Genomic DNA, 16,325 nt, shown 5'->3' with positions numbered 1-16,325 from the left:
GAAGCAGTCGATGTCGCCCACACTCGAAAACAGCTCGACATCTCGCTCCGTGAGTATACCAAGCCCATGGTCTTAGTTATACTGCGTTTACTAACCCTAGTCGAGTTGGTGAGGTGCGTAATCGTGGTAAGAATTTGAACACCGAGATGACAAGAGATGGCAGGGGTGCGCCAGCAGTATCGGCAAGTTTTGCCTCGGCACTGAAGCTGAAATACAATAGCCTTGTCAAAAATCTCAGGGCTGCCGAGGCTGCGGCTAAGGAGTTGCAGAATCTTACGGGAGAGGCACTTCGGCAGCAGCAGCTACATGTGAAAGAGCTGCTCCAAATAGCAAATGAGCAGAATGAGGCATATATCAGAATGCACAGCAAAACCGGTGCGTCTCAGGTTATTCACTCGGCTGCAGATGCCGGTGGCCGCGTTGACAAGCAAGCGTCCTCACCTCGTGGCAAACGGGACAAAAGCGTAAACTCTGGCCGGAATAAGCAGCTGGAGCGTCATGACCGGCTCTGGCAGAGAAACAGATAGTCAGAAGGGTTGATGACAGCCGAAGCGGCCTGCGTCCCGGCGACAATCGCCAAGACCAGCAAAAACGTTACTCGTCTGATCATGAACACCGACCTCGGGGTCCGGCACCCAATACTGCTGCAGGACAGCAGGGTGTCGTGCGCAACCCCCCCTATCGAGGTGAAGATCGCCGGTATGACCGTTACGATGACGGGTACTCGGCTATGGGCGACGAGGGTTATATCAGGCAAGAGCGTGATAATCTCGGCCCGCTCGGAGCCCGAGTTGGGAACAGATAGGTATCGCCTCTGGATGCCCGACATCGGCTTGACAGAATTTATCTGTCTGAGCTTCTGGAGGAGCAAGGTCCTCCGGGACCGCGTTGCTTTGGGCATCGGATCATGAGGGAGAGACCAGCCCCGGGTTTCCAGCTGCCCAGGGGTACAAGAATGTATGACGGCAGCATTAAGCCGGAAGATTGGCTGGAAGACTATGTCACGGCGGTGAGCTTGGCAGGCGGTAACCGCAGATGGGTAGTACGATATGTACCCCAGATGCTGGTAGGGCCAGCAAGGATATGGCTGAACAACTTGCTGGATAGACTTTGAGAAAGCTTTTGAGCAATTTCACTAGCACTTACAAGAGGCCAAATTGTCCTCAACAGTTGTCCATGTGCAAGCAAAGAGACAACGAGACTGACCGGGATTACCTGACAAGGTGGAACAATCTCCGCAATTCGTGCGAAGGGATAGTGGAATCGCAAGGCATAGCGTGGTTTGCCCAAGGATGCCGACACGGCAGCATGCTGTGGCAAAAGCTGCAAAGAGAGTTGCCGGCCACTCCATCTGAGATGATTAGAATCGCTGACATGTATGCGCTTGGCGATCCGACTCAGCCCTCGCTGATGCCGGCAGAACCACAAAGGGAGCAACTGACATACAATTCTGCCGGGGCATTCCGGAGAAATGATCATCAAGATCATCGCAACAAGAGAAGAGATGATAGGCCGGATTACCGGTATGGGCCAGCCCATGTCGCCGCAATTCAGGATCAACCTGATGCCGGCTCCATCCAGCGTCAGAAAACAGGAAATCAGCAATGGGTCAAGAAGGAAGAATAAAATAAGCCTTGGCAGGATAAGCCAAAGTATACATTTGAGGTGATGTTGGATCAGCCTTGTCGTTTTCACACAACTAACCCCAACAAGCCGGCGAACCACACAATGCGGCAATGCAGCTGGATGCAGCGGGCCGAGAAGGGCGAAGCGAGTCGGTTACCCCCTCCTCCAGCGCTTACAGGTGCTAACGCACAGATCCAGGGACCCCCTCAGGCAAACAATGCAGTCAACCAGGTGGAAGAACAAGAAATCCGGGATTTGCCGGAAGAAATGAGTACAAAGAGCATCACCAGAGCTACATGATCTTCATCACCGAGCCAACTGACAAGCAAAGTCAGCGCAGGCGAGAGATGGAGGTCAATGCTGTTATACCGGCTGTTCCAAAGTTCATGTATTGGTCGGAGTAGGAGATCAATTGGAACCGGGCAGACCATCCCAAGGTTATGCCCGACCCTGGCGGATATGTCTTGGAAGTCGACCCGACACTCATCGGGCCCGACATTAACGACAAGTTCACTCGGGTTCTCATCGATAATGGGAGCAGCATTAATATCCTGTACCGAGACACGATGCTTAACCTCGGCATTACTGATACATGCTTGAGCCCAGCCGGACTACTTTTCACGGTATTGTGCCGGGACTGTCTTGTGCCCCGGTAGGCAAGATCCGAGTGGTCGTCTTATTCGACACCAGGGAGAACTCTCGGAACGAAAATCTACTGTTCGAGGTGGTGGACCTTAGCAGTCCGTATCATGCGCTGCTTGGCAGACCGGCACTCGCCAAGTTCATGGCTACTACTCACATTGGTTATCTGAAGATGAAGACGCCGGGACCAAATGGTACCATAACTATCACTGGCAACTACAAACGCTCAATGGAATGTGCAGCGGCCGGGTCTGCTTTGGCCGAGTCACTGGTCATTGCAGGCGAGAAGAAGAAGTTACAAGAAGCTGTTGCGATGGCTCAGGCGGCACAAATTGGCCTGCCGGCTATGACAAATCCCCATGGAAGTGTGGCCTTTCAGGCAGCCAAGGAGACAAAGAAGGTAGAGGTTGACAGTGAGTTTCCGGACCGCACCGTCATCATTGGTGCCGGCTTGGGAGAGAAATAGGAAGGCGAGCTCAGCAGCTTCCTCCGTGAGAATCGGGATATCTTCGCATGGTCAACTCAAGACCTTCCAGGTGTGCCGAGGGAGTTGGCTGAGCACTCATTACATGTCAGACCAGACGCAAGACCGGTGAAGCAGCCCCTTCGACGCTTCGCCGACGACAGAAGGAAAGTCATATCGGAAGAAGTATCCCGGCTCCTAGCTGCCGGCTTTATCATGGAAGTGTTGTATCCCGACTGGCTGGCAAACCCGGTCATAGTCGAGAAGAAGAAAGACGACCCAACTGCTGCCAAGGAATGACGCATGTGTATCGACTACACCAGCCTAAACAAGGCATGTCCCAAAGATCCATTTCCATTACCTCGGATCGATCAAGTGATCGACTCCACTGCCGAGTGTGAGCTGCTATCTTTTGTAGATGTGTACTCTGGTTTTCACCAGATACCCCTGAACCCTAATTATCAAATAAAGACATCATTTATCACCCCGTTCGGGGCTTATTGCTATCGCACTATGCCGTTCGGTTTGAGAAATGCAGGGGCCACTTATCAAAGGTGCATGCAGAGGTGCTTGCATGATGACCTAGGCAAAAATGTGCAGGTATATATATCGATGATGTCGTCATAAAAACCAAAAAACGCGCCACGCTCCTAGATGATATCCGGGAAACATTCGCAAATCTGAGGAGATTCCGAATGAAATTGAACCCAGCCAAATGCACATTTGGTGTGCCAGCAGGAAAATTGCTTGGGTTCCTGGTATCAAGCCGGTGTATAGAAACGAACCATGTGAAAATTGCCGCTATAGAAAGAATGAAATTGCTGAAGTGCCTCAAAGATGTGCAGAAATTCACTAGATGCCTAGCATCGCTGAGTCGTTTCATTAGTCGGCTAGGCGAAAAGGTTATGCCCTTATACCAGCTGATGAAGAAAACCGACAAATTTGTGTGGACGCCACTGGCAGACCTAGCTTTTCAAGAGTTGAAGAAGATGATTGCTACGGCACCAATATTAGCCTCGCCAATGGAGAAGGGGCCTATGTTGTTATACATAGCAGCAACGAACCGAGTCGTTAGTGCTGTGATCGTAATGGAAAGGGATGAAAACGGCAAATCGGTGTAGAGGCCGGTATATTACCTGAGCGAGGTGTTATCGACGTCCAAGCAGAATTATTCCCATTACCAGAAAATGGCGTATGGCGTATATATGGCGGCAAAGAAACTAAAGCATTACTTTGAGGCACATCAGATCTGAGTTATATGCGAGGCACCCGTCTCAAAAATCATGAGTAACAAAGACGCGAGCGGCCGAGTTGCAAAATGGGCTGTCGAGTTGGCGCCCTACACGCTGCAGTACGACACACGAGATGCCATAAAATCTTAGGCTTTGGCGGATTTCTTGGTGGATTGGGCCGAGATGGAGTATGAACCACCGCCTCCGGAAACTAACTACTGGAAAATGCATTTTGATGGCTCTAAGATGAAAAGTGGGCTTAGTGCCGGCATAGTTCTGACCTAGCCAAAGGGCGACCAACTTAAGTACGTATTGCAAATTCACTTCGCAGCATCCAACAATGTTGCCGAGTATGAGGCACTTGTGCACGGACTGAAATGGCAAAAGAAATTGGAGTCCGCCGAATTCAATATTTTGGTGATTCTGATCTGGTCGTCCAGCAAGCCTCTGGCAATTGGGATGCATTGGATGCCAATATGGTGCTATATCGTTTCCATGTTCAGAAGATCAGTGGCCATTTCGAAGGGTGCGAGTTTCATCATATACCACGGGCGGAAAATGAGGTAGCCGACACATTGTCGAAACTTGGCTCAACACGACAGGCTATTCCGGCTGGTGTGGCGTTAGAGCATTTACGCAAACCATCCGTCAAGCCATCACCGGAATCGGAGTCCATATTTATCCCGGCGAGCTCAGAAGCCGATGTCACCCCCATGGACATCGACAGCGGCAACGGTTCCAGTAACCCGGGAACTAAGTGCCTTAATCCGGCAGAAGCAATGGCGATTGAGCCAATGGATATAGATGTGCCGGATGAGCCGATCTTCACTACTCGTCCTGTGCCGGCTCGGGCGCAACCGATAATGTCTTACCTCAAAGATGAAATCTCTCGGAAGAGGAAGTGTCGGCAAGACAAATTCAGAAAAGAGCGAAGGCGTACACCATCATCAATGGCGAGCTTTACAAGAGGAGCGTCACTAACGTCCTACAACGATGCGTCAAGCCGGAAGAAGGGAAGAAATACTCCAGGATATTCATCAGGGAGAGTGTGGCCATCAGGCATCTTCAACAACGCTAGTGGGCAAAGCTTTCCGGCATAGTTTTTACTGGCCGAGTGCGTTGCAGGAAGCAGAGGACATAGTCAGGAAGTGTAACGGCTGCCAGCAAGATTCATATGCCGGCGTCCGAGCTCAAGACCATTCCAATCACTTGGCCGTTTGCTGTTTGGTGTTTGGATATGGTGGGACCATTCCAACGGGCGCGAGGAGGCATGACGCATATCCTAGTTATGGTCGACAAGTTCACCAAATGGATTGAGGTGAAGCCGATTAAAAAGTGTGACGGCAAAACCACTGTGTCATTTTTGAAGGATGTCATCTTGAGATATGGGTATCCGCACAGTATCACCACGGATAATGGAACGAACTTCGCAGAGGGACCTTTTGCGCGATTCTGTGCGGAGAAGAAAATCCGGTTGGATGTCGCATCCGTAGCACACCCTCAATCCAATGGACAAGTTGAAAGAGAAAACGACATGGTTTTGGCCGGCATAAAACCTCGACTAATTGAGCCATTGGAACGTACTCCGGGATGCTGGCTAGACGAACTTCCGGCCGTACTATGGAGTGTCAAGACGACTCCCAATCGCTCTACAAGCTACACGCCATTCTTCCTCGTATACGGGGCGGAAGCTGTCCTACGAGCCGACATTGAACATGACTCTCCACGAGTAACCATGTATACGGAAGCCGAGGTAAAAGAGGCCCGAGAAATGATGTCGACCTGCTCGAAGAAGCATGGGAATTGGCTCTATCTCGGTCAGCCATCTACCAACAGCACCTAAGGCGTTATCACAGCCGAAAGGTCAACCCGCGAGTATTCCGGGAAGGAGATCTTGTCCTCCGACTTGTGCAGCGCACAGCTGGCATGCACAAACTATCACCTTCATGGGAAGGACCCTTCATTGTGAGCAAAGCGCTCCACAATGATTCCTACTATCTTATAGATGCACAAGATCCCAAGGCGAACAGGATGGACCGGTCAGGCGAGTAGACCAAGAGGCCATGGAACGTAGCTTTGCTTCGTCCGTTCTATACTTGAGAGCTGAGTATTTGTATCATTTTTTCCTTATGTTGAATGTTTTAAGAGAATGAAATTGTCCGCCGAGTTCTTAAAAGAAACTCGGGGACTTCCATATCATTTAAGTGCTGTTTTGTGATTATCTTTCGTGTGTCGGCGTGGCTTAGTTGCGTAATCTTATGTCGGTCTAGTAGTGTGTCGGTGTTGAAAATCCCCTCTATGACTTCACTGCAGTCCGCAACCCGACTTCATGGCAAGCCAGAGACGGGTATAAAATAACCGAACACATGAAAAGCGACTACGGAAACAAGCAATGAAGCGATCCGTGATGCACATTATTTTAACTCGGCGTTTCTTTTTTAACTTGGTTATTGCCGAGCGAATTTGTCGAGTCACTTTTTTTCTCTCGAAAGAGTGGTTTTATCACTTTGTGATTCATACGTCGAACGCCGGCAAGGCAGACAAAAGAACCGAAGTCATAAAATTTCACTAAGAAAAAAAAAGGAACTCGAGGACTCGGTCGGGAATTCGATAAGCAAAAGACTTAATTGAATTAAGAGCAAGATGTCGTATAAATAGAAGTATATCTTTTTGATTACATTTGTACCCGGCATTCCGGGGATCTAATATTTCTAGAGTTTTTTTTCTGACTATGCTAAGAAGAGACGGCAGCGTTGTTGGTGCCGGAACTCGGCGCATCCGTCGCGGTGGAGGCTGACTCCACAACACCTTCCTCGTCCGCTGTTTCTTCGCCTCCATCCGACATCTCGGCTTCGGCGTCAGATGTCGGGCCCTCCACAAACGTATGCACGTCGGCATACTGGATGAAGGAGTAAGCCTGCTCCTTGCGCTTGGCAACCAGCTCGGGATCTGTGAGGTAGGGGGAGTCGGCGCGCATCGATTGCAGCACGTCAAGGTTGATGCTGTCGTACAAAGACAGTACGAACGACAACGCCTCGTCGGCGCCGATGCGTGCGGCCGACTTTTGCCAATCACTTAGCCGAGACCTCCAGCAGACGCTTCGCAAACTCCGGGATGTCCGTCGGAGCCTCTTCTCCCGGCCACAACGCGTAGATGGTCCGGATGCCGGCATTCAGCATGTTGACACCGAAGACTTGAGTGGCTTGACCCGGCTCGCAATGCTCACCAGGTAGTCCACCAAGTCATACTCGTACGGCACCCCTGCTGCCGTTGCCGGATCCCTCTTCCGCCGAGCTGCCCTCACGGCCTCTTGGGCAGTCTCGAGGGATTGGGGGAAGAATTCTAGCAAAAACAGACAAGTGGTAGTGAGTCTCGGCATCCTATCGCTATTACTCAGACAAATAATCACATGAGGAAGTTTATGCCAAGGCGACTTACTTGTCAGCATGTTGTCAATTTTTATGAGCTCGTGCCGGACGACCTTGAACAGCTGGGTCTTCTCGGCATCCTCCAGCTCGGCCGCAGTGGCGCGGGTCTCGAGTTGGGCAACTAGACCCTTGCACTTTTTCACGTCACTTTCCAAGCGGATCTTCTCATCGGCCTGGGAAGAGAGGGCCGAGATGAGTTGACCCACCTCGATTTGGTGAGCCTTGGCCTGCGCCGCTATCTGCGCCTGCAGTCGGGTTATTTCTTCCTGATGCTGCTTGGCCAACCGAGTCTTCTCATCTGTTTAACAGACATAGATTACAGAGGCTGACATCCAATATGGGTGGAACCTGGAATAGGGATGAAGTGTTACCTTGAACCTCGGCAACGCTCTTCAGCAGCTCCGCCACTTGAGAGGTGTCCCCGGCTGTGAACAAAAACAAGTGTTAGTCTTTGCAGAACATTGATACTCGAACAAAGATCTTATTCCATGAAAATATACTTACTTTGGTTCTTACGGTCAGCCTTCAGAGCCTCGTGCTCCGCCTCCATCTTCTTGTACTTTGCAAGCAAAGTCTTGAAGGTAGCGGTGCATTTGTTCATGCAGGACTGCAAAGCAACAATTCGCTAGTAATTTTGGTACAATAAAGAAGTCCGCAATTACAAGCTTCAGGCCGACTATTCTAAACCCGGCCTGAATCTCGGGGAATAAGTGGTTAAAACTTCTAAAGCTTGAGGCCGACTATTCTAAACCCGGCCTGAATCTCAGGGAGTAAGTGTTTGAAGCTTCTAAAGCTTCAGGCCGACTATCCTAAACCCGGTCTGAATCTCGGAGAATAAGTGTTTGACATTTCTAAGTGTTGCCCAGTGTTTGAAATTTTAAGGGGATAAGCTTCAGGCCAACTAATTCGTACTCGCCCTAAACCTCGGGGAATAGGAGTATGGGTACTATACTGGAATTGAAAGAAAAATATTTTAAGGATTTCTTCGTACCTCGGCAGATCGGCTGGCCTCAAACAAGGCCACCCTCGCTTGGTACATCCGGGTGGCCACCGATTCTGGAGTCGCCACGGGTGGAGGTCCCACCAGCGGACTTTGCCGAGCCGCCTGGAGGGTGCTGGGGGTCACTTCGTAACGGTCAGCGCTATTCCAGTCCGTTACGAACTGGCCCAACGACCCCTAGCTGTGCCCGCTAGTCGTCCGGAGGGAATGCCTTGATGCCTGCCAGATGGCTGCGGGCTAGTTGAACTCGGAGCCGCCAATCCTGCTGCGGCAGCGGGGCCTTTAGCCTTCTTGGCCCGCGCGGCAGCAGGTTGATCGATTTTCGGCTGCGATGGAGAAGGGGGCCGCGTCGGGGTCGGCTGCGGTCCTTGGGGTTCCTGGGGACCTGTCGCCACCTGTTGCGGCAGCACCGAAGCCTGCGGCTCCGTCAATGTCTCGACTGCTGCCAAGGAAGGAGTAGCCTTGGTTGCTGAGGCCCCGGCCGCAGGAGTCTTGGTTCTGCCGATGACCGTGGCGTCGGTGCTCGGGCCGACATCCCGGGCGAGGGATGTCGGATCCGCGGTGTTCTCAGTCTCACCCGTGGCCGGGTTTGAAGCCTCGACACGGGAAGAGGGAGCCGCCGGGATCTCGGACACAATGCACGTCCGAGATTGCGTGGCCGTCAGAGCCTCCCTGCAGAAATAAGACTTAGTCGCTTGCATAATAACAAAGAAGAAAACCGACATCAGCGATTGAGGCAATATTGGCCTTACCCGATGATCAGGGGCTTGGGTCCACGAGCCGCAGTCTTCTTCCGCTTCACGTTCTGCGGAAGATCTTTGTCGGCGGCGCGCTTTGAGACCGCGCGCTTCTCTCGGACCGGCGCCGCAGCGGCGGTTGTGTCCGATGCCTAAGCAGCAGGCTCACCCGACTCGGCTAGTTCCTGGATAGAGGAAAAATGAATACTTTGCTAATGGATATTGAAAGAATTACAAGAAGATGTCAGAGATCCTTACATTCTGTACAGCGAGGGCTGGCATGAAGTCCTCTGAGTCCGGGTCCTCGTCGTCAATGGACCTGCGCAGGGCCGCGAAGCGTTTGTCCGGAGAACTCCCGTCTTTGTTTCGCTGAAGAGAGAACCTCTGCACAAAGAAATCAAAATTGAGTCGAGAAAGATATTCGTCAGATAGGAGCCGACATAACCATATGTCGAATATGAACAAGAGACAAGTAAAAATTGGAACTTACCGGAGGAGCGCGGCGATCCCGGCATACCCCATGTCCATTTCTCGGACATGTTCGTCTTGGCGATCGCCTTGACCCGGCGCCGGACTTCAGCGTGGGAGAGCTTGAAGGTCGACACCCTGTCCGGGTCAAATTGGCAGCCATAGAAACACATTTTGTCTACCCGGCACTAAAGCGGACACAGCCGCCGATACACAATAGTGGCCAACAAGTCGTTAGCCATCATCCCGTTGTCCTTGAGCTCGAGGATGGCGCGTGGATCTCGTTGACTTCTGGGAGGGTCTCCTTCGGGTCATATGCAGTTTCTCTTCTCCTTCGGGGGGCCGACTTCGAATCCCGGCAGATTGATCTTGTCGGCTTCGGAAGAGTTTTTTACATAGAAAAAGGTCTTGAGCCATTTTTTACATGACTCAAGACCCTGAATCCAGGGGAAGATGGAACCCCGGCAAGGAACGACAGTGGCGGCGCCGCATTGGGTCATCGGCTTCGCGGCGCCGGGATTGTCCTTATTGGGAAGAACCTGTGGCCGGAACATGAAGTACCGAGACCACAGGTCAATAGAGGGCCAAAGGCCGAGATAGCCTTCGGAACAAGTGACGAATGCCGAGAGAGTAAGAATGGCATTTGTCGGAAGGTGGTGCGGCTAGAGGCCGAAGAAATCTAGGAAATTCCTAAGAAAATCGCTAGCAGGAAGGGCATAACCGCGTTCAAAGTGCGAAAGGAAAACGACACGCTCACCAGCCTCCTGAGTTGGCACGAGCTCGTCGCCGGGAATCCGGCACTCAACGTCCTCCGGGATCCGTCGGGAGCGGCGGAGCCACTGGATGTCCGCCGGAGTCACGTCCGAGCCTTCCCAGCCAGCTCGCTCGGAGCCGGTCCTCTCCTTAGCCAGCTGGGCAGCAGGGTCGACGGCGGGGTTGCGGGAAGACAATGCCATGGGAGAAGAGTAGATCTAGGGTTTGGAGTTTCTGTGAGGAGATGCTTACGCGAGGCCTGAGCTAGCATGTGAATGCGATGGAGACCCAGATGGGTGCGAGCAAACCAGCGGCGGCGAGCTGGGAGGCGAGAAACCGCGGCGGCGGTCGAGCTCGGAGCTAGCAGGGGCGGCGGAGTGCGCGAGGAGCTGGAGAACAGAGGAGAACGAAGGGTGCGAGGAGTGCGAAGGGTTTTCTGCCCTCGCCCTCCCCTGTTACTTATACCCGAGGCGGAGTAATGTGGTGCGGGTTCCCCGTGCCCACCACCTCAGTGGCTGACGGGAAGATTGCGCATGATTTGGGGCAGTTATTCCCATCAAAGCACACGCTCGGTTACTGCGTGGCGTGCCGCCGAGAATCCCGCAAGATCCGGAAGGATAAGTGTCTGCATGGGAACCGAAATCCTCCCTTTAATGGCTCTCTTGGTTTTACTATCCGATGGGACGACGCGCTCACCTCGGAAAGCACAATGGCAGTAACTCAAGCCTTATCTTCCCGTTAGTTTAAAGAAGTGTTTTGTCCAAGTCACAGCCGGCATCCATATCGGCAAAAGTAAGTTTTCAACTATCAGTCATGGAGAAGGAAAAATCTTGGCTAAGGACTGGATAAGCACGCCGACCCGGAATGTCGGAATGAATTGATCTCGGCTAGGAGAACCTAGGGTTGTCTCGGCATCCTTCTCGGCTAAGCCCAAGTAGGCTTTGGTGGTCTGTCTACGGAAAACTGTCGTGGCCCGACATTCTTCTCTGCCGGACCGCAACAGTTTCGGGGACTAGTGTCGGGGGGGTGACCCCGGGTAGGGTCATGGCGACACAACTCTAGCCGAGATGACGGAGGCAAAGCCGACATAGTTATATATGTCGGCATCGTAAAATCAGAAGTAACACTAAGCCGGCATCCCTGGCGTATGCCGGCATGACTATTTTGTCTTATGAGTTTGCAGGATAAGGACGAGCACCTTGATCTCGGCGATAGCCGAGATCTCTCAACGGTCTTATCCTGACCACGTGGTGCAAAGTAAAGCAGAGCCATCATCATCTCGGAAAAGCAGTCAGCGCTTGCGTACCGGCGTCAGACGACTGCAGAGAGGAAGCACCGAAAGAGAATCTCTGACGGAAGCCGGCAGAGGATAGAGGTAATTTCTGCAGGGTGACAGGAAAAAGTAAAGTTGTCTTGTCCCCCGCGGTGCTACCGGGAGGGAACCAAGCCGCGTGCCCGGCAGGGTCCAAGGAAGATGGCGTTAGACTTGGCCCGCATGTCAGTGTGACATGGGCGGCTTATAAATAGAACCTTACCCCTCTGTAGGAAAGGAGGGCGGTGCACTTAGACAACTAGGGTTTCCCATTTTTCTTCTTCTTCGTCAAGAATACATCTCAAGGAGCGCCATCGTTGAGTTTGTCTATCTCGGTTAATACAACAAAGCAGGAGTAGGAATCTTACCTCAGCAAGAGGGCTCCGAACCTGAGTAGATCCGTGTGTGCTTGTGTGATTTGTGCGTGTTTCCCTTCACGTCCTCCCTCCTCCGGTTCCTCCTTCGTCCATCGGCCCAAGTTAAGCCATCCTATGGCATTTGCCGTGACACCACCACGATAGATTACCATAATTACATGTGATACAATTAAAATTTCTCATCTTAACTGCCTTAATTACAGTGCGGACAATTAAAATTCGTCAAGTCTTGATTGATGTAGTTAAGCAAAATTCAAGGACACTGCCCAAGTGAAGCCAACAATGTGGCTGGTCTTCTTGCGGTCTTGCCCAAGAAGCTGATTTACTGAAACAAGTCTGTTTAGATGATCCATCAAATGTTATTCTTCCGTTGCTGCTACATATACGATGTAATTATTTGATTCGATGGAAGTTTTTACCCACTCGAAAAAACAGTTTACTAAAATCACATAAGTCATAATCGAGCTGGGGTTTAAATCTAATATCACTAAATGATACTGTTGAAAAGACATTACTTCTAACTTCGTCAATCTAAGAGCACATAAGAAACCGTGACGGACATGGCGAAGTGGCCGGAGGAGCTCGTGGGATAATGGCCATGAGAGGGTCCACCCAATTTGCGTCTACAAGCTTGTATTACGATATGTACAAGGTTCAAAGGACTACGGCTGCTACTATGAGAAGAAGAAAGAGCTTAGTTCGATGCACATGGAAGACTTCAACGATAGTGATATGGCAAGAGATGTTGATGATAGAAAGAGCGCGCCCAGGGTGACGTTTTTCTTTTGTCAAAATATTGTCAGTTGGTTGTCTCAAAAGCAGAGAAGACTTCAACGATAGTGATATGGCAAGAGATGTTGATGATAGAAAGAGCGCGCCCAGGGTGACGTTTTTCTTTTGTCAAAATATTGTCAGTTGGTTGTCTCAAAAGCAAAAGGTCGTAGAACTTTCGTCGTGTGAAGCAAAGTGTACAGCAACAGCAGCCGCAACATGTCAAGCCATTTGGCTGGAGCGTCTCCTTATTGATTTGACGAGCCGTGAACCAGAGAAGATCGTTTGCAAGATTGATAACAAGTCCATTTTTCTTTTGCAAGAATGTACATCATGATAGAAGCAAGCATATTGATAACCGGTTTCACTTCATCAAGAAAAAGCATGGAAGAAGGAAAGGCAAAGCAAAGGCTACGCCATCGTGATGATTCTAATTTCAAATAGCTCCGTCCCTGACAATTGCTTATGTGGATCTAGACAAGGCATGTCTTGCCTCTTATCTCATGAGCTTCATATTTGTCCTTTGCTTTTCCTCAAAAAAAATTGTCCTTTGCTTGTTTAGAAAATTGAATTGTTGAATTGTCTTGTATGCTTATAACAGCATACATTCAAACAAATCGACCATTTTCAACTATATTGTTTAAGTCCACACTACGCATCGGTCGATCTCAATCAAACTAAATTCAATTAGAACACAAATTCTACTCCATGTGACACATTAGCCTTTGTGAAAAAAATTTGACACATTAATTCACACTCCAAGAAAAAAAATCATTTGTATACTTGAGTTTTAGAATATTTAGAATCACAGAGAATTAGTGTATCCTTAGTAAGTATAGGTCAATAGTTACATGGGAAGTAAGGTCGAGTTGTTATTGTGTTAATTATTTGTATGCTCATTTCTATGAGAATGAACGTGATGTTGGGAACGCGGTACGCTACACTCGTAGAAAATAAAAAAAATTCTACCGCTTCCGCCCAGATCAATGATGTATATAATGGATCACGAGATTAGACGGCAGACCCGAAGCGGAAGTAGAGTTGATGTAGCGCGTCGATGCCGAGTAGTCGATCAGAGTACTCCTCGTCGCCGATCCCACGAATGGTTTGTCCAAGCGCCACAGGTGCAGTGCCTTCGAGGTATCCACACGTACAGGGAGGGACTCCGTGTGGCGGACTGCTAGATCCGATCGCAAGGCTTGGGTGTGGAGGTGTATGAAGGCCGAGTCTAACTCGTGTCTTTGGTGGTGTAACCCTAACGGGGTTGGCCTCCTCCACTTATATAGATGTCCCGGGTGGGTTTAACACTTGAGGCCCGTTACAAGTCTAAGCCCGATATGTGTTGGATCCGATCCAATTCGGTCCCTTCCCCTTAAGCATATATGTGACCCTAGAGGTTCGCGGTTAGACGGACACCACTACGAGTTCGTGCACAGGTTCTGACTCAAGTCGATAGTCGGTAGCGGCGCCTAGCAGCACGTGCATATGCAACATTCCTTTTGCCTCACTATATGTGTGTCGAGCTCAAGGTGAGTGTTGTTCATCCTTGTGGAGAGCTCGACTCTCTTCTCGATCTTGTGATACGTACAGATGCCCGAACGGGTTAACGCTTAGCCCAAGTCATATGCCCATGCTTTCCAAATCTGATCACTCGACAGAGCCTACAGATATCTCTCCACATAGGATGGGCAAATCCCATCTTGATCAACCATGCTTGCATCATGTTTCTAATCAAACCCGAAAGTTACCTTTATAACTATCCAGTTACAGAGTAGCGTTTGGCAACCCCTAAGTAGGCTGATTCACATCCAAAGCTCATGAGATGACCTCAGGTCTAGGACTGGCACATACATCATACCTGAGACTAACAAATGACAATCATCTCGTTGTGTCTCAGTGCGGGTCTAACCGACTCGGCAATCTCATTGTCGAGTCCATGCTATTAGTCGGCAACACCTTGCCCTATGACTTGAAACATAGACATCATATTGAGTCACGTTGCTTGTCTAGGTTATGTGTCCTCAATGACTAGGCACCATTATTAGAACAACATCATAAAATACATAGTCTCACAAACAAATCACATATCAGTGATGATGTTCAAGGATAATAATATTAACTCATAAATAAAGTACATAGGAAACAACATCATCACATAATTGCCTCTAGAGCCTATCTCCAACACGTGAGGATCAACATTAACTATTAGATGAATGTACTCTTTTAACCATAATAACATTGCAAGTGTATATGTTAAACTCAGCTAATGCTCGTAGGAAGATTTGTTGATGTAAAAATTACTAGGATCCAGCGTCTCCACATAGCAGAAGATGTTGCCAAAGCTCTCATTTTTCGCCCAATTGTTCTACATGATAGATTATGCAATCAAAAGGTTCTTAACTCTTGTTTTCAAAGGATGTTTGAATTTTCAAGAATAAGGTATCTTGATATAATATGTATCCCGGTCATCATTCATAGAGATCAGGACCAGTAACATCCTGCTTGACAACAACATGAGAGCACAGATTGCAGATTTTGGACTATCAAAGACTATGTTGATGGAACTCATGTGTCAATTGGCAACTAGTAGATCTCGCGGAACAGTTGACAGGGATAGATCTAACATGGAAACATGGAGGCTATGGGGGACATTGCCCGCCCCCCCCCCCCCCCCCCCCACCTCCTAATTTTTCACCATTAATACTCATGTCACTTAGTTTTAACAACATCACAAATGCTTCATCTCAATTGCTATACCCCTGACAGTTTCTTATGTAGATCCACAAAAATGAATCACTTTCTCTTGAACTTGAAGGATACAGGCTAGATCACACATCGATAGTGGAAACATCGACACCGTTATCGATGGATCATTAGAAGATATGGGTACAACCCTCAGTCAATATGCTTGGCAAATTGGTGTGTGAAACCAGATGACACACGGAACGCAGAAGCCATCAATCTTAGAGCTACTCCTACAGATCCAGGACGCGATCTGTATGGAGATGGTGTTGGGATCGCTCAACAAAAAACAAATACCCATGGAAGCTGACGCCAAAAATATATATTGAGTCGAACCTTGATTGGATCAGATGCGCAAAGTGTTCAATGAGATGGTCAACCAAGCAAATGGCTGATAAGAACTATTTAAGCTTCTGTATGCCCAAAACAAGGCTTTGTATGAAGATGATGCAAAGTTTTGTTTGCAAGATTAAAATTTCAACAAAATGCCCTAATTATTTTCCGTTTACAATTAAAATTTCAACCATAATTCACAAATTAAGAAACATCCGAGCAGTTTATTCAGAGAGGAGTAAAGTTTGTTTTAAACCTTGAGCTTGTAGAGCCGGTCGAAATCGAACCTCCAGTCCTAATCCCTGAAATCGGCACCCTTTACCTTGTTGTTCCCGGTCATTAGTGAACTGAAGGACGTATAAATACAAGAATTGCAGATGTAGACAAGGTCAAGCCTGTGATCATTGACTGACTATTGCCCGGTGAATTTTGTGTCGTGGA

The sequence above is a fragment of the Brachypodium distachyon genome, chromosome 1, assembly GCF_000005505.3.
Source record: "Brachypodium distachyon strain Bd21 chromosome 1, Brachypodium_distachyon_v3.0, whole genome shotgun sequence".
Lineage (NCBI taxonomy): Eukaryota > Viridiplantae > Streptophyta > Magnoliopsida > Poales > Poaceae > Brachypodium > Brachypodium distachyon.
Note: the sequence above shows the minus strand (reverse complement) of the source record.